The sequence below is a fragment of the Rhodnius prolixus genome, unplaced genomic scaffold (assembly GCF_049639745.1).
Source record: "Rhodnius prolixus isolate KJV_2025 unplaced genomic scaffold, Rpr scaffold_13, whole genome shotgun sequence".
Taxonomy (NCBI): domain Eukaryota; kingdom Metazoa; phylum Arthropoda; class Insecta; order Hemiptera; family Reduviidae; genus Rhodnius; species Rhodnius prolixus.
Genome location: NW_027411583.1, coordinates 2,239,778 through 2,266,200, shown reverse-complemented (window position 1 = coordinate 2,266,200; position 26,423 = coordinate 2,239,778). Strand labels below are relative to the sequence as shown.

General features: G+C 35.9%; 2 protein-coding genes across 5 annotated transcripts in view; one reads left to right on the top strand and one right to left on the bottom strand.

Moving 5' to 3' along the window:
* LOC141447919 (uncharacterized) overlaps positions 1-26,423 on the top strand; it is a 133,734-nt gene that overhangs the window by 93,528 nt on the left and 13,783 nt on the right. The window contains exon 1 of one of the 4 annotated variants that reach the window (XM_074115855.1): positions 11,041-11,205. The exons of the other annotated variants lie outside the window; for them this stretch is intronic. The gene's annotated coding sequence lies outside the window, so the exon portion shown is untranslated. Of the gene's footprint in view, positions 1-11,040; positions 11,206-26,423 lie in introns of those variants that run through there. 4 annotated transcript variants of the gene reach the window in all.
* The window catches only part of LOC141447921 (alpha-mannosidase 2-like), a 202,369-nt gene that overhangs the window by 166,947 nt on the left and 8,999 nt on the right, over positions 1-26,423 (bottom strand). The gene's annotated exons all lie outside the window — the stretch shown is intronic.

Sequence of the window (26,423 nt, the reverse complement as noted above, 5' to 3'; positions counted from 1 at the left end):
ATGTAAGGAAGGTTACCTTCTACTATAAAGCTCTATCCCTTAACCCAAGGCCTAGTAGAACTCCTAAAGTGATGTAACCAAAAGGAAAGTGGGAGTAAGGCCGCCATGATGAGACTGGACACAAAAGAGAAGTGAACGGACAGACCCCGGGACCCATTCTTTACTGAAGACTGCTCTGTTGCTGTTGTTGCCGTACTGGTTGAGGGTGAGGCCTGTTCTCTACTCCGTCCCTGGACCATCCTTTTCTTATAGTCTTGCAGCAGTAACGGCGGCCCTCGGCTCTTTCTATATACCAGCTTCCCTTTTACTGCGACCTTTTGTCCGCCCTTGAGTAACTACCCACTAATTAGTATCTAGCTGCTGGGCAGGCTTCCACAAATAAACCAATCTTTCTTCCTTTATTCAATATTCTGCCTATTTTGCTAATTACCAGCCCTTCTGTTTTCAGCTCAATTAAATTATTAATAATATAATTATACCAATTTATGTGGTTTTAAATGATATAATTACGTTCTGAAAATAATTATTCTAAGATTAAAATCTCTATTCCGATTATTAAATTGTGATAAAATCATTTTTTGAAAATTCACTTTCCTTTTTGCTTTACACATTTCTGCTGAAACGATCTGATTCAGTTTGAGAGGATATATTGGACACGTGCACTGGTAGACTGCTGGTAGGTTGGACACGTGTAGAGGCTTCTTAAAGTTTCTTTAGAACCCTACTCTAGCCAGCTCGTCCGAATTTTTTGTTGCCTTCAATCCCGCTACATTCAGGTACCCAGAAGTCAGGTACCCCTCTTCAAATTGCATAAAACTTTAACTAAGTGCACGAAAATATTCTCACTTCCGCACAGTTTTCTGCCATTACTCCGGGGAAGCACCAGCATTCAATTACACCAGTGATCTCTGCCCTGGAAAACCGTGGTCATAAACCCCAAGAGTCACAGATCTTCCTTCGTTCCAATACCTGTAAATAATCTCTAGGCGTATGCCTGTTTGTCTGTTCAGTCTGGGACCTTAGAAAAACAGTAAGTATGCTCTATATTATGCTGCTCACATTGCTGGCGCTGTAGGAGTATTCCTTGTTCTTAACAAAGCACTCAGGTAGACTCTATGGGTGCACCTTTTTTTTGGCCACTGAAACCGGAGCAGGCCATATGCACGACTGCATATCTTGTGCAGGAATTTCAAAAACTTTTTTGTGACCATTATTGCTTTTTATACTCTTCAATTTAGACCTGCATTAGTAGATAAACTGCACTACAGAAAATGGAAACAATTTTTTAACTGCACATTCCTGTTTCACAAAGACGTGATTGCTACGCCAATAATTTGTGAAAGAACCTACAATTTTAGAAAGTCTAAGAAAAAAAAAGACGGCCTTGGAATTTCTCTTTTACGGGAAGAGGTTAGATGGGTGTAACAAAGTATCTACTGAGAGAGGTATTGAAAGAATCAAGAGGGATTTCGTCTGTTAGGGTAATTTGTTTTCTTCTAAGCACCATTTGTCTGTGGCCTGCTTCTTCGACAGCCTCTATTTGTTACCGTAACGCTTTAAAGCACATACGATGCCTCGTTATTCTTGCACGCTTCTTGTTTTAATACCACCTACGCTCTATTGTTTAAAAGACTGTATTAAGAATTAAATCATATTTCTGTCAAGAGTAATTGCCTTCAATTATTCTAATATATATGTTTTTTGACTTTATTATATTAAATCTTTAGCTCCGTCTACTGAGAACTGAAAAGTGATTATGATCGTGGCTTAGGATGTAGAAGGATAAACTTGTTAACAAGTGAGGAACGAGAAAGGTTAAGTGAGTAGGATAGGAATGCAGGGAAAAATGGAGAGGAAAAACCTGCAGCTTGTGTGGAGAGTTAGAGAAGTATCTGTTTTATTCTTTTGTGCCTGTAGGGAATAGAAGGATCGTAGAAGGCTATGTCACGGCAGAGTGGATTAGGATGGTCTAGGATGGAAAAGAGTTTGAGCAGAAGATTTTGGATATAGGAGTGTACCAGGGTATAATGGACTCAGTCTCTGTGGAGTGTGTCAATTCTAGTGCGTCGTGGAGAGTCTGTTACTAAGTCTGAGAAATTTGTTCTGTGATGTCTGGAGTTTCTTGATGTTGCTACTACAAGTCAGGCTCTAGACGGAGCAGGTGTAGAGCAACATCGGCCTAATGACCACTTTCTAGAGGAGGAGTTTGTTGGTCACAGTAATTTTGGAGTCACGTGAGAGAAGAGGAGATAATAGTCGTGTAGTCCAGTTTGCCTGCGTTTACTTCGTCCTGAACGTGCGTAGTGAAAGTCAGTTTGTTGTCCAAAGTTAGCCCTTAGTGCTTAACGTGGGTAGACCATGGGATAAGAGTATTATTATGTCTGATATGTCGGTTAAAGGAGGGTCTGCGTTTGGTGAAGAGTATAGCGTTAGTCTTGTCGTGGTTAATTTTAATTTTCCATTTACTGCAGAATTACGTTAGTCTTTCTATTGCAAGAGTAAGTCTGTTGGTGATGGTGTCCATTCTCCAAGATGACGTGTATAAAGCCACTTCATCAGCATACAAGGCAAGGTTGACATGAGGAGGTTTAGGGAGAGGATTTAGGTAGGTGATGAACAGGTTAGGATCTAGGACTCCTATCCACGATATCCTAATTGGTAGATGGACATTAAGCCCCGCCCAAAAAAATGGGCGATTACTTTACTTTTATGTGTAATGTTAACATATGTTAATCTTGTTTTATAGTTCTGATTTAAACAAAAATTTAGTTCGAAACGTTGGCATAATGATTGATTTCTTCCAAAAACTGATTGGATATCCAAAGCCACATTGAACCAAAGTAGCCACCAAGAAGGAAGCAATAACTGCACCAGAAGTCTTTCTCAACAGACAACTAATAGCCCTAAGATGCTCCACAGTTTCAACCAAAGATCCTAAACCTAGCCTAAGTCACTAGCTATTACTCTAACCATAAGATGTATGGTTTTATCCAGCTGCGATATACTAAAATTCTACAGGAATGAATGGGCATGAGGTGTGTCCCTTAAATCAGTATGTCCAGCGGTGAGGTGAACCAATCAGGCATCTGTAAGAGAGAGAGGTCCATGATAGACTCCACAGTTGATCATAAACATCAGCAAGATTTTTCAAAATTTGGTGCCCTTTTCTTTTGGGAGAGCCAAACGAGTATGTCTCCTTCGAAACTGGGAATTCGTTTCTTAGTCCCTTATTCTGCTGAAGCATTTGATGACAGGGTAAGGAGGTTTTGCTCATTTTAAGGGTAATCTAGTTACCAAATCCAGTAAAATGCTACAGAGGAAATCTCCCTTCAAAGTAATCTAAGCAAATTATTCTGAACCAAGTGATGAATTAAGTATCCATAAATGCAATATCTCTTTGGTTATTACAGAAATATAATAAAATAAATATTCTCTTTGCACATATTATTAAAACGCTCCCAAGTACAAAGAAAGGTCTGCGAAAAATTAAATAAAATTCTCAGTGTAACTTAGTTCCAACATTCGGCCTTAGAAGTTTTAAATATTCTATGTACCTCGGGCTGCGGCAGTGAGAGAGAGTCTATGGTCTTGGAAGGTAAAGTAACCCGCAAGGAATGCTCTTCTTGAATTCACTCATTGGACTTTTAAATAAAGGTTACCTTAGGGGTGTGTTGCTGTGGCTTTTTGAGTGGCTCTCGTCATTGAGGCGTGAATCTTTAAAGGTAAGTTAGAAGTTTCTGGTACTTCCTTATGCTGAATAGATTACCTCCTGGGGTATGGGAGGGGTCTCAAACTGTTGTTTTCTTGCTGTTTTTTTTTTGATTCTGGAGAATGTTAGTTATCCGAGACTCTTGTGCTATTATCGAGACTTGATTTAATTAGCGATTTATGCTTAAAAAATGTTAATTTCTCAAGTAGTGAAGAATTTGCTTAGAGTTTAAAACTTTAAAGGCACTTAAAAGAAAATTATTATGATTTTTTATGGTCATTGGTTCCCGGAACTAATTCTTTTCTTCCTCCAGACAGTGTTCTCTCGTTACAGACAATGCTGTACATCACCTGACAACTATTACAGTGATAGCTAAAGAAGTTGGGGGTTGTAAAAACCGTAACATCGCTCGTAGATCGTTTTTTTTTAGAACCAAACTTTATGGGCTCTTCTCAATGTAAAATAAAGTAATCGCCTATAGGATGAAAAATTGATGCCAGTTTCTGTCATTATAAACTTTATTATGCCGAGCTTTCGACCTAGGGACTAGGTCATCTTCAGGGCTAATTTACAATATATACTGTTTTACATCATTAGAGGGTTTAGTGTGCTTCTGTCTTGTCTGTTCATGGATTGTCATGTCAGTCAGACATGACAGAAGCACACCAAACTCTCTAATGATGTAAAACAGTATAGGGCCCTGAAGATGACTCTAGTCCTTAGATCGATAGCTCGGCATAATAAAGTTTATAATGACTGAAACTGGCATTAATTTTTCATCCTATTGAAACTATGATTCAGTCACCATAAATAATGAACAGTAATTGCCTATTTTTTCAGGCGGGCTTTACGCCCGAACTGCCAATCAGGTGTCGTGGACGGTGGCGACTAGCAAACATACTTTACTGTAAATTTCTTTTATTAACCATTAAATAAAATCCAAGGCCTAAGACCGGGGAATCGAACCCAGTACCACAATACATATTAGCTTCGCAGTTCTCGCCTCTAACCGCTCGGCTACCGTGGCGCCTCACTTTCTCTGTGTACCCTAATCTGGTAAATGAGTTATTTTCCAAATAATAGCCATTGTTAAAAAAAAAAAAAAATTGTCGCCATTAGTCATTACCCTGATCTTGGTAAGAAACCGTGGCATGATTTTAAGTTCAATCCTGTTTTGGAAAACAGATGCCCCAAATATTCCAGGTAACTTTTTTCACCAAAAAAACTCACCCTATAGTTTAAGGTTTGTTCGGTCATCAAGAATGGGGCGCACATTTTGTTCACTTTCAGCCTTTATATGGAACAATAAGGCAGATCTCTTTTCTATCGGAATTATTAATTTTATAATTCTTTATTGTTTTCTACGGCTAATTGTTTCAACTTTTTGACTAATTATCATGAAAATAAGAAAATGCTGGAAAAGAGGAAAAAAGTAGAATTCGAGGATGGAGATCAGGCATCTCTGGAAGGTGCCATTTTCCTTTTTCTCCGAGAATACAGTACAAGGGAAGAGGGATTAGCTGAGTGGTCAGCGAACCCTGGATTTCAATAGACAAGTCTTGTCCATAACGATTCCTAGTTTGAAGAAAAATTGGTATTTAATAATCTGATTGGTAGGCGATATTTAGCCCTTTGCAAGGTTGTCTAAAAACGAGAGAACACTATCCAGAGGCTAGTAGTACACTGAACATAAGCTGCAACGAGCGCAGATGTTGACACGCCTTAAATAATAATAATAAAAATAAATAAATAAATAAAAAACTAGTTGTAAAATGATTAAGAGGGAAGGGATTAGCTATGTGGTTAGCATACTGGACTCCCATGCGGAGGTCCCGGGTTCGAATCCAGCTGCTGACCCTTAGATTTTCTCTTCCTAGGAGCTTCTTACAGCTCACTGTCCGGTGATGGACAGTGTTGTCTGTAACGAGAGAACACTGTCCGGAGGCCGGCAGTGCACTGAAAAAAACTCCGGGCGCCAATAACCATAGATGTTGACGCGCCTTAAATCATTAAAAAAAAAAAAAAAAAAAATGATTAAGTCGTACGAGTATTTATGCAAGTTTTTTTGTAAAATTTAGAAATGATAAAATTTAATTATATTTAAATTTTTCTATAAACATTGATTTAAATAGTACATGTTTTAAAATCTGTAAAACAGATAAATACTATTTGCGAACCGGTAAACGTTCTTATATTTTTAACGTTGTTATGGAATACAAGCCGCTTTCCCCTCTGTTAATATTACGAGGTAGATGGAACTGCAGAAATGCTATCTGAAAGCTGCAGCTCTAACAGGAAAACTGATGGAGCCCCCACGTAGGCTTGGCAAATGTGAAAATTATTCATGAGGCACGCCTCGGCAATACACAACGGCACGCAGAACTGCGACCATCCGTCCCAACCCTCCTCTCCTGTACGGGCCTTTGCTTCACACTTGAAGCTCTGTGTGGGGGCCGCGTGGCCATTCTGGAAGAACACACACCTACCCACCACGTTCTGTGTTGCTCCTGGTGAAGGCCAAAGATTCTAGTGGTGGATTAATGAAATATTCAAAAGTTTTCTGGTTTGAAAACTACTGGGATACCATCCTAACCCAGAGGAATATAAATAGTAGGGTGTTCTAGACAAACAGGGTTTTATTTTTATATATTTTTTTATTTTATATAGTCTTGACAACTTGGTAGACTGCAGTTGTTGTGTATATGAGTGGCGGATATCCGGGTATTGAGCACACTTCCATAGTATGCGGGAAGGTGTCAAACATAACTGTGCGCGCATAGTAATTCCACTTGCAGTCAGTGTTGTCGGTGTATTGATCAATATAGCAAGCAAGCTACTGCTTGGTCCTTGATCTACAATAGATGCAGTTGTCATAGGCAACCATGGCTATTATGATCTCGAACGTTGTTGAGTGGACTACTTCATCTCATATGATAAAAGATATGTTAAATACTCGAAATTTCGAATAAGTTTTTTTTATTCTTAATAACAGGACATTGTTTGAATTATTTTATTTAATATTTATATTTGTAAATATTGTATTAAGAATTTGCAAAAGAAATACAATAAATTTATTAAAAAACGTATTAATTTTTAATTCTTTAATATTCATCAATATTAATAAATATTGACTTTAACTTAAAAATTGGAAATAAATTCAGAAAACTATTTTAGAAACACTGGTCAGCCAGTTCTCTTTAAATCTAGAATTTAGATTGCACATTTATCCCATATTAATGTTTAATATGGGATAAATCTATATATTACACTGAAATGAAACTTTAAGGTAAGCCCAAGCAGGTTCTTCGCCCAGAAATGCCAAAGAAAAAGAAAGCTTCTGATGAATGTTGTATTACCAAAAAGCAAAATACTTTAAAAGAACATCGAACTCGGCGTTTTCGAAAAAACCTTTAAAAAAAAAAGGAGACAAATCTAATAAGTAAAACGGCTGCAGTGTCCTAAATTTAAAATGTTTTTTTTTTTTTTTTTACTTTATTTGTATATTTACAACTGCAACAATTGTTGCATCAAGTAAATTTGATCTTATTGGTTCAGTTCACTAGTAAAGTCATGGTTAGAGCAATCACCCACTGGTGAAACTCTTTCACAATGATTTAATCACAACAGATCTCTAGGCCACTTCCGCTTCAGTCGACGAGGAGGATTGTCTGGAAGGTGAGGAGAGGAGAGTTGTTGGACAAGAGGATTGAGGATGGAGAGCTAGGAGGCTGTGAATGTTGCGGTAGCGAGACTTTATTAGGTCAGTGACGAAAGGGATGTGAAGGTCAGTGTGTATGGTAAGGTTAGAAATGTAGTAAGGAGCATTCAGGATTTTCCGTAGGATTTTAGACTGTAGTGTCTGCAGGCGTTTGGAGTTAGAGGGTTTGGTTGAGCCCCACACTTCTGCTCCGTATGTCCATATGGGTCTTAACAGTGTCTTGTAAATTGTCAACTTGTGATTCAAGTCGAGTTTAGATCTGTGGTCAAGTAGTCTAGTAAGTAGCTTGTAGCGTCTGTTCACGTCTTGTCGTTTCAGTAGAGTATGTGGGGTTCCAGGTGAGTCTCCAGTCAATGTATAGTCCCTAAGTATCGTACTACGTCAGCTGGAGGAATCGTTACACCGTTCAGTTGAACTGGTGGACTCGCAGATTTTCGTAAAGCAAAAAAATAAAAATAAAATTTAAACTTCCTTTTACTTTTTTGTTTTTGAGCTATGCTGATCAATCAAAAAGCCAGAAATCCACAATCCACGGATCGAAAACATTTTATTGGACTCAAAACAGCTGTTTCCGGTTTAACAAGAACGCAATACTTTCCTTACTACAATGAGAAAGTTGAAAAAATTGAAAAATATATAAATATTGTAATATAAGCACTCCAAAAAAGTAAAAGTCATAATAAAAGTTTTATGTAGTGGAGCGGCGAGCAAGGCGGCGATGATAGCTGCTTCAAATCAAAGAGAGCGACGAGCAGCGAGCAAAGAGTCAGTCGCATGCACATAGTGACGAGTTTAGTCGCGTTCTCCTTTTGACAAAACAAGATGGAGGAACTATTTTTATATGAAAATTCTTCGTTGAAACTTTGGTATTTGCAGCAGCTTAGTAGTAGGAAATGCAGTGTACATGACATAAATAAGTTTAGAAATGAACTTGGTGAATTTCATCACTTGTACCATCAACTTCGGGAGCATCCTGGCAAGTTTCATGCGTATTTTCGAATGTCTTAACAACATTTGATTACATACTAGCCCAGTGTAACCCCATTAATCAAAATCAAATTTTATTGTTTTTGAATAATACAACTCACAACAAAAGCTAGGCACAATATAGAAAAATGAACTAAATACAAATCTGTGTAACCCCATTAATCCTAGCAGTTACTTTAAGGTTAGAAAAGAATAAATAAAACAAAATAGAAATATATGCAGATAAAAAGAAATTAGTCAATTAAAAAAAAACAATAATTTTATTAAATCACTTTATTATTACTAATAATTATTAAATCAGTCGTAAATTAATGTTGTTCATCTGAAAAACTGGAGTAGTACGACGCTACAGAAGAAGGATTGGAGAACTCGTTCTGATCAGAAGTAGTAGGACGTGAAAATTCAATTTAATTTTGCCTAGTATTTAGATGAAAGTTAGCATTAAGGGATTGAGAACCAATTAAATGTAGCAAAAATTACCTGAATTCTCCATTAACTACTAATTGTTAATTAATTTTAACGATTAATTATTAATTGTTAAAAACTGTTGTAGCTTCGCAAATATTATGGTCCCAAAGAGGTTTCTTTAAACAAACTAAACCAATAAATGTAACAATATCCATAACCTGCGAGCAATAACCTTTACAAATTGAGCGCGATGAGAGCGAAGAAATCAAACATGTCATAACGCTTTGCTCCACTCTATAGATAGCTTTGCTCTATCTTCGCTTTGCTCGCCACTATGCGCGGTCCCATTTGTTTACTTGTGTTTGATTTCGCCGCTTTGCTCGCCGCTCCACTATGTTTCCAGCCTTACTCACCAGCTTAGTTAGTTATCCCCACTTCCCTCAATAAAATAATCATAAACATCCCATTATAAACCTTGTCAAACATGAAGTCTCTGCTACAACTTATTTTTCTTATAAATTATTGTACCAGGAAAGCTATTTAATGTTCTTTGGATATTATCTACTAATTCTTTGTTTACTAAGATAGAGAGAGGGGTGATGTTCCCTAAGGCGTAGCAGGCAAAGGGTGGCTTATTTTAACATCCTCAATACAGTTCAAATTAGCGCAGTGTTTATCAGTGTTCTTAGAACTGCGGAACACTTTTCAAGCAGTATTTTTCTTGCTAAACACTAACATTAAAAGAAAAGTAAATAAATATATCTACATATGTGTGGGAGTATTGATGAATATTTTAAAAAGGAAGTACATTAAGTTGCATTATTATATTTACAGGGAATCTATTAGTTTTTATCTTATTTCTATTATTATTTTAAAAGATTCATTAAAAACAAATCTTTATTTGTAATAAACTGATCGATGAAATTTTACACCAGCGTTACCCAACCTGTGGTACTCGAGTTGCTGGTTGATGGTACGCGAAAAATAATTAGTAATGGTGGACATAAAAAAATTAAGGCATAAAAATATCATAGAAACTATTTTTTTTATAATACATACAAATTATTTTAATTAATAATATTATACAGTGAATTTGTTAATATATACAGTAATAAGGTTAGACTGTCTCAAGATATACGAGAAAATATTATATAATAGCACATTTAACAGGATTAAAATTGTCTTTTATGCGAGTATTTTCCAAAACCCGAAAACACAAACGATAATTGGATTTCAAACCCCTTCTATAAAGAAAATTTAATAGAATTATCAAGTGACAGAACTTAAGCGATAACTATGAATCTGCTTAGAGACTGATTGTAATGAGTAACCTCTATACAAGCAACATTAAATTTAATTGGTACTTATAGGTAGTTGAATGCTTAAAAGAAATTAATTTAGAAGATTTGGGCACAAATATAATAATCCTAAAGAAGAACTTCGTAAATTAATTAATAATTTTGAAGAGAAAAATGTGTACGCAATTTTTAATTATTTAGAAAAATATTAAAACTAAGATCTTACAGTTTATAAAGTGAACATGAACTTGAACTCCTTTGTAACAGATACATTGTATCTCTATACGAATAAAGATAATAATAGTAAAATTACACACTCGGAATAATAAAGTTTACGAAATACCAATCACTTTTAACGAAGTGCTACAATTTAGCATGAAGTACTTACAAAGTGGTATGCAAACCAAAAAAAGGTTGGGAAACGCTGTTTTACACAATAAACAATTTGAAAACTTAAACTTTTAATAGGCTAAGTAAGGATACCTTAAAACTAAGGTTTCTAATTAGTTCCACAAACCTTAGTAATCCGTCGAAGTAAATTTAAAGTTATTTAGTGAATTTTATTTTTACCACTAATAAAACCATTCATATTCATAATTAGATATTAGTTATTAATCCACAAATACAACTTTGTTATTTATATAAAACAGTTAAGTTCATATTTTCTGATCACCTTTGTGCTTTACAATATTCTTAAATAGAAACACAAAAATATACAATAAAGACTTTCAAAATTTAAAATTAGAATCTTCTTAGTCCAAAGTTTGTATTCGATAAAATAGTTGTGTCTTTGTTTTGTTGTTTTCCTTTAACCAAGAGTTTATTAAAGTCAAAAACTTTTGTATTTATTTATTTATTTCATTCTAACCGGTTTTAAATGTATAGAAGCTGCTGCTATCTATCGGGCCGAGTACACGTGGCGAATAACCAGTTTTATTCTTAATTTTGTTTGAATAAATATTTACATATATTTAGTTAGAAAAACATTTTAAAAAGTTAAATACACTGAATTGAAAACAAATGAAATGGATTTGCAAGTATCTTGAACTCTTCTGAGATAATTATTAACGATTTTACAATCAACTGTAAGTAAATGATTTGTATTGATAATTCTAAATTTACGATAATGATAATCCCTTCGTAAAAGAGAAGTTCTGTCATCATGCCCAAAATTTGGTTTGCTCATTTTATTGGGGGCGTTTCCCAAGTGGCATTTCCGGTCAATCTAATTCCTTCAAATTTGAATTTTTGGTGATATATTTATTATTAATATTATAAAAATTGATAAGACAGTACATTACGCTGAAATGGTACATAAGAGGATAAGCCTGCTCCAACGTATCTTCCATAAGTGTCCTTAAATGAACCTTATTTCCCGAGAATAAGTTAAAAGTGTGAAAAATTGCAAAAGAAAAATCAATTTAGTAAAGAAAAATTATACTTTCGGTAGCCCAAAAATTTGTACCTAAACCAAAGATTTTGAACACTTTTATGATTGCTCTGCGACCACAAACAGACCAATGGACTTTTCTTCCTTACACACTAATTTGTGTAAACTCGAATTCAAAAATTAAGCATGATTACAATACAAAATTTCTCTTACATACATAAATAGAACCGTGGAATGGATTTGTTATAAAATTTGACTTTGAACAGAGTAGCATATGGCAACCATATTGAAACTTTAAATAAATAACATGAGATAATTTCTATCTTGTAACATTAGTCCTATTCCCATGACGTAACTATTCCCTTTCCTATTACGTCACTGTTTACTAGGTAAGTTTTCAAGTAAATATGTGGTGAATTACAAACATTTAAAGTAAAACCTATAATGACAAGTTCTTGTTAACATTAAAGTTAACTCACAGTGTTTTTGAAATTATCCAATCAAAATCCGTTTAAATAATATTTCATCTGAAATTTTGTCTTTATTTATTTGTCTTATTCCCATTAGCGAGTCAAATTCTAGTACAATTATCATGGAAAAGAGGTAATTGTTTTAATCTATTCACAATTTCCGTTAAAATTATCACCACTGCCGTTGATAATATGAAGATAAAAGATGGCTGCCTTCAACTGTTAAGAGAAGTGTTGGGTAGATAGAGTGAAGCGTTTTGGTGTTGTGATAGTTGAGCTAGTTTGTCTGTATGTTCGTATGTTTGGCCTGGGGTTGGTTGGTTAGTCTAGAATTCTTGGAACATTCCCCCCGCACATCCTACTCCTTATAATTAAAGACCCCAATACATGGAGAACCGCTACAGGTTAGTTTATTTCAATTACAAGAAATTGACGCTACCAATGCTTGAAATTGATCAGAAAAACTCCCCACTCTTTGTTTTACTATATTAAAGCGCTTCCGTTTCAAACTGTAACTTACATTTTTAAGGAAAACATATTATTTATATTAATAAAGTGAAAAGTGAGGTTTAATTATGTGGCCATATCATTCATTTTTTTTTTTTTTTAATTGGGCTGTTTATTTTGCAACTATGTGCAATCAGATAAATGTGAAAATTAGGCAATACTCTTTATCATTTTTTCACACAAGATCACCTTTAATACGAGGGTCGTTTGAAAAGTCCGTGCAAAGTCAGAGAGATAGCACCACTGGCACGTATCGAGGTTATGTTTAGTTAGTAGCATCTCTTGGAAGAACACACACCAAGTTTCAGCCAGATCGGTCTATTTCTTTGTGTTTGGCATTCGTTTGAATCGAGGAAGTCGAGTGATTTTCAAATCGTGTGAAGTGTTGCAAGGACGGTTTGCAGCTGTTCCAGAAGAATCCGCAGGACTTTAAGCGTCGTTTCGTCACTGTGGATGAAACATGGATACATCACTACAGTCCGGAGACCAAAGAACAATCTAAACAATGGGTTACCAAGGGGGAATCTGCGCCAAAAAAGGCGAAGACCGTTCCTTCGGCCGGAAAGATTATGGCGACTGTCTTTTGGGATTCGCAAGGAATAATCCTCATCGACTATCTGGAAAAGGGTAAAACTATTACAGGTGCATATTATTCATCGTTATTGGACCGTTTGAAAACCGAGCTGCAAGAAAAACGCCCACGATTGGCCCACAAAAGAGTCCTTTTCCAACACGACAACGCACCAGCTCACACCTCAGCAGTTGTGGTCGCAAAATTAATAGAAATAGGGTTCCAACTCGTTTCACATCCCCCCCCCTATTCTCCAGACTTGGCTCCCTCGGACTACTATTTGTTCCCCAATATGAAGAAATGGCTGGCGGGAAAAAGATTTTATTCAAACGAGGAGGTGATTGCAGAAACGAATGGCTATTTTTCAGACTTGGACAAATCCTATTATTCGGAAGGGATCAACAAACTAGAGCAGCGTTGGACGAAGTGTATAAGTCTAAAAGGAGACTATGTTGAAAAATAAAAAAGGTTTACCCCAAAAAATTAAGTAGTTTTTATTTTTGCACGGACTTTTCAAACCACCCTCGTACAGTTCAAATTGAAATAAATATTTTTTTTTGTTTTTGACCAACTACCAAACGTGCAGTTTCATTTTGGTTTTCTTTTTCTAGTAAGCTGAACGTGTGGTTCTTCATTTCTATCATTATTAACCAATCTTGTAAAGGATGTTACAGGTTAGATTTTACAGGAAGTAAAAATAAGTTTTTAAGATTTTAGATTTTGAAAGTTTGGTCCAGGTTTAAGATTGCTGATACTTAGCAGTTGCTATAGATTGCATTTATTTATTTATTTATTTTGTATTTCGTGCAAACAGTTTGGGGCTAAATGGACTTTACTTGGAATTCCCCAAGGTTCCATCCTAGGTCCTATCCTGTTCATCACCTACGTAAATCCTCTCCCCAAACCTCCTCATGTCAACCTTGCCTTGTAAGCTGATGACGTACGTGGCTTTATCGACGTCATCTTGGAGAATGGTCACCATCACCAACTGATTTACCCTTGCAATAGACAGGCTAACGCTATACTGTTTACCAAACTTCCTTTAATCGACATAATCAGACATAATAACACTCTCATTCCGTGGACTATCCACGTTAAGTACTTAGGGCTAACTTTAGACAACAAACTGACTTTCACTGCACACGTTCAGGACAAAGTAAACGCAGGCAAACTGGACTAGTAAGACTATTATTTCCTCTTCTCTCACGTGACTCCAAAATTACTGTGACCAACAAACTCCTCCTCTACAAAGCGGTCATTAGGCCGATATTACTCTACGCCTGCTCCGCCTGGAGCCTGGACTTGTAGTAGGCAACATCAAGAAACTCCAAGACAACGCTAGAACAAATTTCTGAGACTCGCAACAGACTCTCCACGACGCACTAGAATTGACACACCCACAGAGACTGCGTCCATTATCCCCCGGTACACTCATACATCCAAAATCGTCTGCTCAAACTCCTTTCCATCCTAGAATGACATCCTAATCCACTCTGTCGCTGTCATAGCCTCCTACAGATCTTTCTACTCCCAACAAGGCACAAAAGAAACAAACATATCCTACTCTAACTCTCTACACTAGCTGCAGGTTTTTTCCTCTCCTTTTTTCCCAGCATTCCTAACCTCTACTCACTTAACCTTTCTCGTTCCTCACTTGTCATGAAGGTTAAAATGTATATTACACTTCATTATTTTTATTTTATGTATATATTTATTGAAATAAATATTTATTCATTCATTCATTGGACTTTACTTATTAAAACTGTCCGGTAGGACAGTTGTATAAGGGTTGATCGTCAAAAACTGCACGAAATAGCGTAACGTTAAAAAACACCCAACTTTGACATTTTTTTTCTCTTTTACTATAAAAGATAAAATTCCCAAATTTTCTTTAAAATAAAGGGCAAACCCTCCTTTATTAGTTAAATATGAAGCGTAATTTAACAAATAATTAATTAGGTTAGTGCTGTCAAATTGTAGGTCGTTGAATGGTTTATGCACCTATTTTTGTCTTCAATTTTTCCTTGTTTCAAAATGTGACCGTGCTTGCATTTAATGTCACTGAACATTTTTTGCTTGAACTGCAGTTTCCTAGCGTTAAGTGATGATTTAGCCACAAAAATAGAAAAAGTATTTTGTTTTATAAAAAGTATAATCTTTTTTTATTTCATCGTACTAGGTAATAATACTAAGTATTCATTCTAATCTTAGATCAATGACTCTGCTAAAGGGAACATTATGAACGACCAAGCTATTCAAGGACACTCATATGTCTATAGATAACCAATCGAAATCGATTGGTGAAATCGATTCATTAAATCGTACCAGCATTTCCGGTAGCCTTATTATGAAGTTCCCATTTCGCAATTTTAAATTTAAACTATCTATAATTTCTCAGTTTAAATTATGGCGAATAATTAAACACATACTAATAATAAAGGACTGGTGATAAGACAAGTAAAAAACTCGAAAATTTTTACTAATACAGAAGATATCTGTGTAAGAAGAATATCAGCCCCACAGCCGGAAGGTTGCGCAACGCTACATCCTCTCTGCATAGAGGTAGTGGGGATATTATGAGTAATAAGACAAAAAAATTAAAAAAAAGCATGCAACAACCCAACTGGCATGCACCGACTTGTTGGTTTCAGTTGATAGTTCATTATACTGAAACCAAACGAGCAAGTTCAGACCTGAAAGGTTGTTAGCTGTTGGTTGGTAACACGTGCATGTACGGCTTGTTTATTTTACACACAAGTCGGTGCAGGTTCCCTTTTTTCCTTCTTAGAAACAGAATCAGCAGTCTTGGAGATAAAACTTGTTTATTCCCCCTACATCCGTTTGTAACCGTGGCAATGGGATGCAAAATATATTACTAAGAGTATAATTTTAATGTAGCTCTCCAAATTATACGAGCTTTTCCATAATTCATTAAAATTTTATTAAATTGTTTTTAATTGTATTTTCGTAAAAATTCCACAGCCTCTTAAATTGAACTATTCAGAGAAATTTAATTTTAGCTGGAACTTTTTTGCAGTGTTATTTAAGCGATATAAATTTAACTTTATAATATATTTGCTTTTTAATTCAACCTTATTTTACTGTTTCCTTTTCTAACTGAGAGCTGGTTTCACACGCGAAGAACAATTTGTAAAAATCCTCTTCCTGTACTCAAGAGGAAACTGATATCCTGATCTATTAATTACTTGAAAATGACTTCCCAAAAATATTGGCGAAATCCTTGGACTTGTAACTTGCTTGAGGCTCAGCGATCACAGCTTAACATCCGTCTCCCTTCTCTTCCCGACAACTACCAACTCTTTCTTCATTTTGCGATGATTTCATCAAGCTAGGCTTGCCTCTCAGCCTTTTTAGGAGCTGCTCATGTCTTAGGAACTTCAAATCTTCTTCCTTCCTAGACATTTCTCAAGCATTTGATCGGGTATGGCATCCGGGTCTTCTGTGGAAACTTAAGGGCATCCTTCCTTCAACCTACTACCTCATCTTAAAATCATACCTTGCTGATCGATATTTCATGGTTGTAGAAGGCACTTCTTTTTCTCCTATATATCCTATTCTTGCCGGTGTCCCACAAGGGAGTATTCTCGCACCCCTCCTCTATACAATTTACACTGCTGACCTTCCACTGCATCCAAATACTGCTACCTTTACATTCGCTGACGACACGGCCATTTTATCGTCTGACAATGATCCTGTCATGGCAACTCGCCATCTTCAATCCCATATTAATATCCTAGAACCCTGGCTACGAAAGTGGAGAATTAAGGTAAATCAACAAAAATCCAAACATATAGTCTTCACACTAAACCGGAAAACCCTTCCTTCCATATATTTCAACCATATTGCTCTTCCTACCGTTACAAAAGTACGTTACCTTGGACTTCACCTCGACAAACGACTAACCTGGAATCCTCATACTCGACTAAAACGAACTGAGTTAAATAACAGATATAAACTATTAAAAAAATTACTAGACAAACGTTCAAAACTGACGCTACGTAACAAAAGACAGCTGTACCACACATTACTAGCCCCTATATGGACATATGGAATAGAACTGTACGGGACAGCCAAACACTCGAACATTCATCGTATCCAATCCCTTCAATCCAAAATCCTTCGTACCCTTGTCAATGCTCCTTTCTACGTCTCTAACCATACTATCCACAATGACCTTAAAATCCCCTTCGTCTCTGTCCTCGCCAAATCCCGTTACATAAAATTCCATTCCCAACTATCCTCTCACATGAATCCTTTAGTCCAAGCCCTCTCAACCTCCACCCTCCCAACTAATCCTCCACGACGGTTGAGGCGTCGGTGGCCTCGCGACCATCTGCGAATGTACCGTCGGCTATCTAGTGAGACAGTCGTGATTCTCCTGCTATTATGGCATATTACGACTGCTATCGCTGGATGGCCGTCGTTCATGTCAGACATGTCAATGTGTGCTTGTTGGCCTAGCCTATCAGCACACTATTATCGACCATCTGTTTTGCTTGTTGCATTTATTTCTGTGCAGTGGTAAAAATCTAAATAAAGGTTAAAAAAAAAATCTTCACGGTTCGCCCAAACGTATCTTTCAACGTCCGTTTTTTCCGTTAGTCTGTAGCTAACTTTTGTTCTTAGTGGTCCAAAAGTTGCCCTTAATTTCTTTCTTTCAACGCTGCACATCCTTCTGATTCAAAGTTAATCTCAGAGATTTTTTTATTTCCGGCAATGAAGTCCCAGCATTTGTTAAGATCTACGTATTAATTTAATATTAGTTAAAACGTAAGCATTCAAAAGGGAAACAATCCTGCTTTACTGGAGCGTTGGTTTTTCCTACCCTTATACGAATTTTCTTCTTTTTCAATGGCGCTTCAACTAATGTAGAGTCTTAGCCTCCTCAAGACGTGCCCGCCAGTTGTCTCTTTCCTGCGCAGCTGCCCTCTAATTTCAGAATCTTAACATACATGCAGCATCCTTTGCCACACTATCTTCCCAGCTCTGCTTTGGTTCTGCCTACCCTCCTGGATCCTTGCATGCTTCCTTCCAGCACCTTCTTTGAAATTTCATCTTCACTCATCCGAGCTACATGTCCTGAATTCTACAATCTACTTGAAAGAACGGTAAATGCATGTCGTAGAGCTGATACAAAGATAATAATGGGTGATAGGGAAGGGATTAGCTATGCGGTTAGCGTATTGGACTCCCACGCGGAGGTCCCGGGTTCTAATTCAGCTGCTGACCCTTAGATTTTCTCTTTTTAGGAGCTTCTTACAGCTCCGGTGATGGACAGTGTTGTCTGTAACGGGAGAACACTGTCCGGTGGTCGGCAGTGCACTGAAAAAAGCTCCGGGCGCCAATAACCTTAGATGTTGACGCGCCTTAAGCCTTAAATCATTAAAAATAAATAAATAAATAATGGGTGATTTGTACTCCAAAATTTGGCAATGAAATTTTATTCTTCCCCACTTCTATTGACCCCCTTTCTAGGAGCTACATACAGCTTAATGTCCGGTGATGGACAGTATTACCAAGAGAACACTGTCCGGAGGTCGGCACTGAAAAAAGCTCCGGGCGCCAATAACCTTAGATGTTGACGCGCCTTAAATCATTAAAAATAAATAAATAAATAATGGGTGATTTGTACTCCAAAATTTGGCAATGAAATTTTATTCTTCCCCACTTCTATTGACCCGCATAGCCTTCATACTGAAACGAATTTTCTTAGTCTGTTTTCAAATTCTGGACGCTCAGTCGCCCCAATTTGAAGCCTCACTATCGCTTTGAAGGCTCCAGATATCAGGCTTCTTCTTAGTCCTTTGTTCCCTTTAAGTCAGCTAGCATATCATCATTTCATTAAATTTTACCTATCATCAGGTTGTAGCCAGTTCATGAGACTTGAGAAACTGTACATAAAATGTAGATAAATCTTTCCGATTAATAAGAATTTGAGAGAGACGGTTGCTTCCAGCATTTATTATAATTTTTCTTTTCTAGATATGTATATTTATTATTCGCTCAATAATTCCACTTAGAAAAATATATATTTCCAAAAAATAAAAGTAGTGAAATAAGTAATGTCTAAAAATAAAAAAAATAAAAGAATGGATAAACTGAGTATGCCCGACCATTTAGAATGAAGATTGACGAGGGTCATAATATGAAGGAAGGGGGTTTGGGAAAACGGGTATGAGGTTAATGTCACAGACGGAGGTGTCGCCAGGAATGACAATAGTTGCGGTGAAGATGATAGCGGTAGGGAATAAAGGAAGATGGTGGATGGAGGAGAGAGGGGGCCAAAGGAAGTTGAGTTTCGGCAGGAGGGGAAAAGTACGCGTTACCAACCTAAGTGCGGGGTTGGAATTATGGTAATAAGGATCGGGAAACGACTACACTGGTAATACCTTTCTAAGACGGGACTGAAGTTCTTGTTCGCTAAGCACTACAAAGATTTATTATTATTTTATTACTTTTTTGTTTTTTTTTTGTTTAAAGTAGAATAATAATTCATAAATCAGACAGAACTGATTAGAAGTGCCATAATTTTCTAGTGAATAATCAGCTCGAACTAAACTTCTTAATCGAAGTCGCAATCCTGGACAGAAATTAGTTCTTAAAAGAATGTTTCAACCAGTGCTCGAACATTCATTTCTTCTTGTTGTAAGTAAAAAAGTAAAGTAATGCCTATTTTTTCAGGCGGGGCTTTACGTCCAACTACCAATTAGGTGTCCTGGACGGAGGCGACTAGCAAACATACTTTACTGTAAATTTCTTTTATTAACCATTAAATAAAATCTAAGGCCTAAAACCAGGGAATCGAACCCAGTACCACAATTCATATTAGCTTCAGGTCTCGCCTGTAACCGCTCGGCTCCAGAAAAGAAACCATCCTAGGAGGTCAGCGTTGTGTTTAGATGATCGCGTGGCCACCGGATTTGAAGGAAGTGTTGTAGAAGACATGTTGTGGGATCAGAGGGTTGTAATGATTGTGTAGATTTGAGTGGAGTTTTGTGTATCGAGATTGGGCTATTTCAGAGACGAGAGGAATATTTAGATCAGAGTGTATTGTACTTAGAATTTTAGACGGTTCGAAGTCGGTTGATGTTCGATTTTTTGGCACTTCCGTAGAGTTGTATTCCGTACGTCCATATTAGGGCAAGTAGAGCGGTATATAGTGATCGTTTGTTCGTCAGGGTCAGTTTTAATCGTTTGTCGAGTAGCCTTTTCAACATTTTATACCTCAGATTGAGGTCAGTTCGTTTGAGTCTCGTGTAGTGGTTCCACGTTAGTCGTTTGTCAAAAATTAGAATTCAAGCTAAATTTTACTTGCACTATTATTACTTTAAAAATTTTGACAAAAGTATTTTTAATAATTTTAAAACTTCTTTCTAATTCGGTAACTTCTTTTATAGAAAATATAATGTTACAAATTACTAAGGCATTATTACAAAATATTATCATTTATTTTTATTATTATCATTTTTGAAGAATTTTTTTCGTGTAGAACTGTTTAGATTCCTGCAGACCTCAGATTGGATCCCTGCAGACCTCAGATTGGATCCCTGCAAACCTCATCGCTAGCTTCTCCATTCCGTGCACAATCTTCTTGTAATTAAGAATTGAAAGAAAAAAATTTCCTGTCAGCCTTGTTCTTCTTCTATTTCTTTTGCTTGTCTTTCTTTTCTCTTCTTCTTCAGATCCTCCTCTCCTTCCAATTGAATGGTCGTTCAAGATGGTGTAAACATCTGTGACAGGATTTCCACTTTCTTGTTTTCATTTCAAACTGTTCCTCTATTGTTCCTCACTAGAATCCCTAGATCGGAAGCATCTTCTTCTTCTTCTTCGTCTTCTTCTTCTTCTTCTTCTTCTTCTTCTTCAGCAGCACTTGAAGTAGATTGAGCTGTTTGCGCTTTATAATCGAAAACAGAGACGAGAAAATTAAGCACATCGCAGTACATATATGGGGGTTTTCTTTTATTTCCAGATTCCCTAACTGTTTAGATCCAAGTAGTTCTTTTTCTACCAATCACATAGATAATGCTGGTGTTTTTGTAACATCTTTGTGTCTACTAATGATGTTACTCTTAACATGTTCCGAATCATCAGCTTGCATCTTCAAAACCGTCTAGCAAATCCATGAAAGCTGGAAGCATCCAAAGTCTCAACTTAAGATATTAAACGGCTTATAAAACATCACTTCTATAGCATAGAATGAGATAGAATATAATTACAATTAATAAAACAAATTTTAATTAAAAGCTCCACTAATAATACTGAAAACAAGATACATTTCTGCAAGCAAAATAAACAGTACTCTACCTTATATAAATTAGATTTATACTCATACACTATTATAAGGCAGTAAAAATAATTACTTAGCCTTACAAATAAAGTATATGTAAATACTCATGATTTATGTGTATTTGTATTAATTAAAGAAATTTATTATTTATTTTGGAGAGTCAACACTGAACTCCGACTTCTGTCTTGACACTATAGTTTAGTTTATAGCTGGCCTTTAAAACATTCTGCAGTTATAATCCTGTTTCTAGGCTCTAGTACGAGGGTCGTTTGAAAAGTCCGTGCAAAAATAAAAACTACTTAATTTTTTGGGGTAAACCTTTTTTATTTTTCAACATAGTCTCCTTTTAGGCTTATACACTTCGTCCAACGCTGCTCTAGTTTGTTGAACCCTTCCGAATAATAGGATTTGTCCAAGTCTGAAAAATAGCCATTCGTTTCTGCAATCACCTCCTCGTTTGAATAAAATCTTTTTCCCGCCAGCCATTTCTTCATATTGGGGAACAAATAGTAGTCCGAGGGAGCCAAGTCTGGAGAATAGGAGGGATGTGAAACGAGTTGGAACCCTATTTCCATTAATTTTGCGACCACAACTGCTGAGGTGTGAGCTGGTGCGTTGTCGTGATGGAAAAGGACTTTTTTGTGGGCCAATCGTGGGCGTTTTTCTTGCAGCTCGGTTTTCAAACGGTCCAATAACGATGAATAATATGCACCTGTAATAGTTTTACCCTTTTCCAGATAGTCGATGAGGATTATTCCTTGCGAATCCCAAAAGACAGTCGCCATAATCTTTCCGGCCGAAGGAACGGTCTTCGCCTTTTTTGGCGCAGATTCCCCCTTGGTAACCCATTGTTTAGATTGTTCTTTGGTCTCAGCAGTGTAGTGATGTATCCATGTTTCATCCACAGTGACGAAACGACGCTTAAAGTCCTGCGGATTCTTCTGGAACTGCAAACCGTCCATGCAACACTTCACACGATTTCGTTTTTGGTCAAGCGTGAACAATCGCGGCACCCATCTTGCGGATAGCTTTGTCATGTCCAAATGTTGATGCAAAATATTATGTACCCGTTCATTCGAGATGCCCACAGCACTAGCAATCTCACGCACCTTCACTCTTCTGTCATCCATCACCATATCATGGATTTTATCAATGATTTCTGGAGTAGTAACCTCAACAGGGCGTCCAGAACGTTCAGCGTCACTTGTGCCTATATGGCCACTCCGAAAATTTTGAAACCACTTATAAACTGTTCTAATCGAAGGTGCAGAGTCACCATAATGTTTATCAAGCTTCTCTTTAGTCTCCTGAGGCGTTTTGCCTTTCATAAAGTAGTGTTTAATCAACACACGAAATTCTTTTTCGTCCATTTTTTGAAAATCACTCGACTTCCTCGATTCAAACGAATGCCAAACACAAAGAAATAGACCGATCTGGCTGAAACTTGGTGTGTGTTCTTCCAAGAGATCCATCTTATTTATTATTATACAGTCGAACCTCTCAATAACGGACACTGGCGGGGGAAAGCGAAGTGGCCGCTGTTTGGAGGTGGTCGTTAGAAGGAGTGTAGGCAAGTTTCATAATGAAAAAAATATGGGGTTTTTTCCAAACATCTATTTAAAAATTGTTTATTATTATTAGATTTAAAAACGTAATAATTGCATAATTATTTAGCTATATGATATGCATCAAATTTTTGCTTAATTATCAAAAAAATTTATTAAAAAAATACATATTATTGACTTAATTAATAATTTTTATAATAATCATCACATTTATTCCTAACAATAATAATTTATGGTAAAATTATCATCATACTATCATCTATTATTAGAAAAATAGGACAAATCTTTCGGTAAGTTGACGATGGCTCGATTTGGTTTTTGCAAAAATCTTCCAACACATTTATTTCTCTTCTAGAGTTAACCACTTTCGTTTGAGAGACATATTATAGGAAAAAATAATATTGTTCGTCCAAAGTAATATTGAAAAATGATTAAAATGGTACAAGATGTTTGAGCTTATTTGGTTTCTCCTGTGTTTTGTGTTTAACGGTTTTTGTTGTTTAAAGAAATTTCCCAATATTTATTGTATTTACTCTTTTATTGTAATTAGTCTATTGTATCTGTCCAATTGTAATTACCAAAATTCCCGTGTAAGTCCCGCTAGATCTGTCCTGTTCTCCAGTTCTGGCTCTTAGTTTCTGTAACTCAACCAACCCCGCATAGCCACGTAAGTTTCAATAATTATAAAGAATTTATTGTATTTTACTGTTTATTTTTATATTACTAATTTTTACTGTTTTTTCTATGTTACTGACTCTGTAAATTGTTTTGTATTTGTAATATCCAGGCCCTGAAGAGGACAATATATTTGTCGAAACGTTGGCAAAAAGACGAGTTGTTTTATTTGACCGATTCCTCGCAAATCATCCATCCTAAGTTTAACAATTTGTGGTCACGAAAACTATATATTCATTATAGGAAAATTTAGGAAAAACCAGAGAAAAAGAAAAACTTGAGAGGGGATAATTACTTTTTTATCACCGCGTCAAACGAACTTTTTTAAGAATAAGGTGGGTCGTTGGTGGGAGGTGAAACATTTAATCTGTTCCCCAAAATCAATGTCCGCGGTCGCTATGTAGAGTGTCCGTTAGACGGGAGGTTCTTTTATATATAAAGTGTATAGGGGTAAAACAGGGAAATCCAAAAACTGAACATAAATGGAGGTGGTCGCTAGTGAGAGTGTCCTTTATACGTTCGACTGTAATTATTTCTTAACTATTATGTATTGTTATGACTAAGGAACGGATTTTTATGTATTTAAAAATGCCAAATATTTAACTAAAATATGCATTTATTTTCGTCAATTATGTGGAAAATATGTGATTTTCTTAAAATATTTTCTGGAATATTTAAGTAAAATGGACTTTTTTTTTTATGAAAATGGATTTTTTTTGGGGGGGGGGCAAGTTATAATTATTTATAGAAGAAAAGAACATTTTTACAATTTATAATAATTTATTAGGAACAAAGTAATTTGTTTTTACAAGTTATAATGATTTATACAACTAAGAACATTTTTACTATTCATAAAAAGATGTGTTAAATTTTCAATTTTGAAAACTTCACTCTTCGAAATTGTTTGCAACCACATGAAATTTCAAATGTTGGAACGTAAAGTGACGACGATCTGGGCGTAAGATGGACTTGTAACGACTAAAAGATCGTTCAACATCTACAGATGTTATAGGTGCCTTGCTGAAAGAAGTTATCTCGTTGGTTGTAAAGGGTACACGATGTTCTGAGGTGACTTCTGTTCCACTGATAATATCAGAAATCTGGCAGATGGTCCCCCACCCTTTGTTCTTGCTCAGTACTTCTACCAGTTTTGATCTGATCAGATCTCCCTTACTCCCAGGTATTCCTTCCACCTTTTCGATGACTTTTTTTAACGTTGGACACGTTTTCTGTCAGTCGAACATTTTGGGACTCAATTTGGGTAATGGCTTGTGCAAGAAATACGCAATTGTCAGAAATGAATGCAAGGTCGTTCCTTAAATTAGGTTTCTCGAACAATGACTTGGCTGTATTTATCGCTACTGCTTCGTCTTCGAGATGTGAAAGGACATTCTTGATTTTATTGTAGTTTTCATAGTAATACTGAGCTGCTTCCAGCCAAGTACCCCATCTTGTCAATATTGGTTCTGGTGGAAGGCACAAGTCTGGATAGAGATCTTTTAGCATTTTAATGCGACTTGGTGCTTTTAAAAACACTTTTTTAACCACTGTGATTCACAGTCTGTGGTTCACAGTTCCTGTCAACCACTTCCCAATTATGAAAATATGCCCAAAATGAAAAATATGTACATATTTTGATTAAATATGTAGAAATATTTATTTATTTTAATCAAATATGTATAAATATGCGATAACATCCAAATATTTGAAATAAAAGTAGGCTCAAACGGCTTAAAGAGGGTCAGTATGAATACTTCTAGTTGAAAAACGTCTGTAAATTATCTAGAAAAAAATATGTAAATACATATGAATCCGTTCCCTAGTTATGACATTCTTTTAAATACATAATATCGTGTATTAGAAATCAATAAAAAGATTAAAAAAGGCAAAATATATTTAAACATTTAGATTAATACCCATAACAACGAACGTAATGAACACAATAATCGTATCTAAATATAACACCAATTGAATATAAATATCCGAAACATAAAATGTTAAAACACAAAAATAATTTATTGTTAAACGGTTTTAACTAACAATAAATATTTGTAAAATAATTAAATAATTTCAATGAAAAAGCAAAAAACATAAAATGATCACAATTGCTTTTAAATATTTGCTCAAATTGAATAAAAACAATGTTTGGGACAAAAAATAAAATTGATTTCTTGTTTTTTCAAGAATTTGTTTGGTTATTAAGTTCAAAGAATTGAGCACATTTCAAAACTAAATTGGTTTTAAGGCACAATTAGGTTTCATTTAAATCGGAGCACCGTTTTATTTCTGTCTGAAGTTCAAATTATCATATCGATGTTATTTATAGCCACTGAGGTAAATCGATGTTGAAAAACAATTTTCTTTTCTTTCGTCGCTTTTCTCCGAAAACCAAAGAATTCTTTTTGGCCCAGCCAGAGATCGCACCGCAAAGCCAAGCTAGTGTGATCTGTCGCAATCCTAGAGAGGGTTTTTGTTTTTCATTAAACCTTTAGAAAACTTATTAAATGCGGAAGATTTTATGAGATTTAACAACTAAATTATTGGTAAAAGAGACTTTTTTTTTGTTTGTTTTAATTCCATCAAAAGATATCTAATATTATTATTATTTTATGTTTTAAGGCGCGTCAACATCTGAGGTTATTGGCGCCCTGAGCTTTTTTTCCAATGGCACTGCCGGCCTCCGGACAGTATTCTCTCGTTACAGACAACAAAGTGAGCTGTAAGAAGCTCCTAGAAAGAGAAAATCTAAGTACCAGCAGCTGGATTCGAAACCGGGACCTCCGCGTTGGAATCCAATACGCTAACTACTAAGCTAAT